We start from the raw sequence: 4,497 nt of genomic DNA, 5'->3' as shown, positions 1-4,497 counted from the left end.
CAGCCACCATCTGCTGTGTCCCTTTTCTGATGTCAGATCCACACAGACCTTTTGTGAGTAATCAGTCGCACCCTGTTGTCCAGCCTCCTCACCGTGTCCTGATCTCCTGTGGCCCCATTATTTTTATCCTGTGGTGAAGCAGCACATCACAGGAGGTGTACACAGTACAGCAAACCTGCTTATTTCATGGATGGAGAGTGAAAGAGAGAAAGACGAAGCAACCAGATCCCATGATTCCCTTGGGGGGGGGCACATGCAATGACTCTTAAATGTCCTACTACCTCCCTGTAGCAACTCAGGATGAGTCCAAACCTTTAATACATGGCCTTTCAGGGACATTTATCCTAAAGCAAACTGCAGCAAAACATGTACACATCTTTAGTGTAATAAGAATCGGACCCAATCTTCTGAATGCTAGGCAAGCAATTACCACTGGACAACATCCTCATCTTATATTTTAAGGATATATTTCATTCTCTTTTTCCTTACTTAGAAGATAAACTCCATGAAGTTATGATATTAACCTGTTTTGTTTATTACTCCCCCGTGTGTGTGTGTTTGTGTGTGTGCGTGTGTGTGTGTGTGTGTGTGTACCTATGTGCATATACACACCATTCCACTTCCAGGAAAGACCAAGCCTAACTGATTTTTCCCTTCCTTTAGTCATTCCTTCCCTCATCCCTTCCCTGGTATATGCCTTGCTGAAAGTTATACAGAAAGTAACAAATTCGAAAGAGCCAAAACCCTAGTTTCTTTGTTTTCTGTCCTTTCCATTAGGATTCCTAAGCCAGAATGTCATTGATACTGAAGGATTAGCCTAATAGGATGATAGAGACAGTTTGCTGGTTAAATTTAGATTTAATCAATCTTTTGAAACATATGTTAGTCCATATAGTAAAGTCAGTAGTACAGTATTACCAAATCCATTAGCATCTTTTCTGAAATTTCTGGGGAGAGAGGAGGCCAAAGTGTGCATTTATCCTGCCATTTTTATTCAATTTCCGTTTGAGCTAATTTCCCTACATTCCCTTACAGTATAAAAATAAAATATATAGTATTATTAAAAATTAAATATTTTAATTATATAAATTTAGGAATATGGCACATAATTTGATGCAGGCATACTGTGTATAAAGATCAAAACAGAGCAGTTAACATTTCCATCTCCTTAAACATTTAAAAAATTTTGATTGACGCATTTATGGAGTGCAGTGCCATATTTCAATACATATGCACCACATGTACTGATCTGGGTAATGAATGTCTCCAACGCCATCACTACTTTGAGTTTGGAGTCATCCATCCTCTTTTTTAAATGTTTTTATTTTTATTTATTTATTTGCATTTAGGACAGGGTGTACAGGGTGTCACTGTGTAGAATGGACTTGTAATGATCCACCTGTTTACAGTCTCCCAAGTACTGGATTACAGGCGAGTGCCACCACACCCAGTCTCAGTTGTCATCTCAGTATGCTCCGGGGGTGGGGTCGGCAGAGCCGACCTGGGGATCTTACCCATGGCCCCTGGGTCTGCTTGCAGGCTTTTTAATCCGCTGAGCTATTGGCTGGCCCCCATCCATCTTCTTTCTTTTAGTTATTCATAAGGTAAATTCGAGGTTGTTGTGAACTGCATTCATCCCGCTGTGCTGTAGGACACAGTATGCTCATGTTTGTGTAAAACAGAGTGTGTAAGGATGCTACAGTCTCCTTACAGGTGCACAAAAGGTCTCTGGAAGGACTTGCAGTTCGAGGTAGATTGCGAGGAGGGGAACGAGAACTTGGGTACAGGTGCGAGGTCATTGCTCACTGCGAAACCTAGCTATACTTCTGGATAGGGTTGCAAGAGGTTCAAACACAACCAGACTCAATGTCAACGTGTTGCCCCATTGTTAAATATCCTCTCTCTCCAGGGGAGAGGCTACCGAGTGTCAGCCCTCCCACGCCCCTGAGCCGGTGACCCTTCTCCTCCCCCTCTCCCTTGCCAGTCCTTAACTCAGTGGGGTTGGTGTGGCCAGGCCCTGCACTCCTCCTTCGCCTTGAGCCGTCTCTTCGCAGGTCTGCAGGGCTGGGCCATGACCTCAGGCAGGCCTCTGCTCAGCTCCTTTGCAGGTCTTTCCTAAGATCATAGGAAAATGCGCCCGCATTTCTGTTACTCTTCCCGGTCCTGCACTTCTCTTCTCCGCTGTCCCTGACCACCTGGCACAGAAGGCCTCGGTAAAGATGCTCTGGATGGGTAAAGAAATGCACAAATGGAGAGCACAGATGCGTGTACTGCGCAGCAGAGCCGAGCCTGCCTACGTCCTGGAGGGCAGCGGTTCCGACACTGACTGGCTTGGCTCTGTGGGCAGGCTGGAGCAGCTGGGTGACGCTGCACCATGCAGATCCCGATCCACCCAGGTCCTCAGTCGTCGCGCGCAGGAATCCTGCTTCCCCTGCGAGAGCGTCACTGACTGAGTAGCCTCGGCTAACGCAGAGGTGATCAGAACGAGAGCACTATGCATTTTCAGTAATGAACTTGAAAATCACGACAATCACAACTTGAAAATCAACACAGGGCACAAGGCTAGCCTTCGGTCACATTTCCTGTATTTGTCTGCCTGTATTAATTTACGACGAAGGTTCTTTGTTTAATGACCTGGAGCAAATGCTTAGAAAACCATAAATATCAATTCATTATTTTATTTTATTTTTTTTCTGTATTTTAGGGCAGGATCTACAGGGTGTTCAGGGTCTCACTACTAGAAAGGACTCAGTGATTCTCCTCTTTACAGCCTCCCAAGTGCTGGGATTACAGGGGTGCACCACCATGCCCAGTTTCAGTGGCCATCTCCCCGCGCCCCGTGGGCAAAGCCGGTATGGCAGGCCCCTGCGTCAATTTATTAATTTATCAATTAATTTATGTTTTGCACTGCTAAGAACTGAATCTAGCCTTGTGCACAACAGGCAAGTGCTCTACTTCTGAGCTACACTCAGCCCTAACATCAATTTACTTTAAAGCAAAATTACTTTTTGTTGGCTCCAACAAAATACGAAAATATTAAAGGTTATATTTCAGATCATGGATTTTTCTTATTAACTCTAGGAACTTATTTGAAAAGATTGTTTTTGTCAGTACTGAGAATGGAACTAAGGTCTTAAGTATACTAAGCATACACCCTGCCACTGGCCTATACCCACAGCCCTCGGGAAAAGGTTTCTTATGACTTTTTTAAAGTCTGTTTTGGGCTGGAGAGATAGCTCAGCAGTCTAAGCAGCTGCCTGGAAACTGGAAGGACCCAAGTACAGGCCCTGGAACCCCTGGTGCACCAAGCTGACACCAAAACCCGGTGTGGTGGTGCATCCCTATAATCCCAGTGTTGGGGAGGCTGAGACAGGAGGATCACTATGAGTCCAAGCTGTGAGACCCTGCACCAAATAAATACATAAAAATTAAAAAATGTATTTTTAAAAAGTATTTTTATTAGATCCTATTAATTTTACAAAATATTGGATATTTATCTGCCTATTTATATCATATCTACCCCCATTACTCTCCCTTAACCCTCCACCCTGATTCCATTTCTCTTATTTAATAATAGTCTATGTTCTACTTTTATGCCTTTTTAAAAATTCCACATATTAGGAAGAACACACAACACTTGTTTGGGGGTCTGGCTTATTTCACTAATACAATGAAGTTCAGTTCCATTCACTTACCTCAAATGACATGATTTGATTCCTCAGAGCTTGCCAAGCAACACTCCATTGGCTGTGTACACCACATCTCCTTTATCCTTTCATCCACTGATGGACATCTGCTCTGGTTCTGTCTTGTCTATTGTGGGAGGTGCCGCAATGCACATGAGCATACAGGTATCCATGTAGTATGCTGATGTAAATTCTTTAGTTATATCCAAGGAGTGCTATGGCTGGGTCATATGACAGTTCTTTTTTAGTGTTTTGAGGAACCTCCATACTAATTTCCATTGTGGCTGTACTAATCTGCATTCCCACCAGCAGCGTGGAAGAGTCCCCCACACTTCTACCCATTACACCAGCAGTTATTATTTTCTCTGTATTCTTGTGTGTGTGTGTGTGTGTGTGTGTGTGTGTGTGTGTGTGTGATACAGGGTCTTGCTACACTGTTCAGATTTATAGTGACCCTCCTGTCTCAATCTCCCCAGCACTGGGATTAAACTCAGGTCCTTGCGCTTGCCGAGCTATCTCCCCAGGCATTTTCTCTGTATTCTTGATGGTTGCCATTTTTTTTTCTGAATGTGGAGATAGAATCACAGTGTAGTTTGTTTTGGTTTTGGTTCAGTTTGGATTTTGAGATAGGGTTTCACTGTGTAGCTCAGGCTGGCCTTAGACTTACTATGTAGCCCATGCTAGCCTTGAACAAGCAGCTACCAGCCTGCCTCATCCTCCTGGTTGCTGGAACTACTGGTATGAGCCACCACTCCTGACCACAGAGTAGTTTTTGACTTGCATTTTTCTTTCTTTCTTTCTTTCTTTCTTT

This window comes from Octodon degus, unplaced genomic scaffold, assembly GCF_000260255.1.
Source record: "Octodon degus isolate 3935 unplaced genomic scaffold, OctDeg1.0 scaffold00088, whole genome shotgun sequence".
Classification (NCBI taxonomy): Eukaryota; Metazoa; Chordata; class Mammalia; order Rodentia; family Octodontidae; genus Octodon; species Octodon degus.
The sequence above is the reverse complement of the archived record's forward strand: the minus strand, read 5'-3'. Positions refer to the sequence as shown.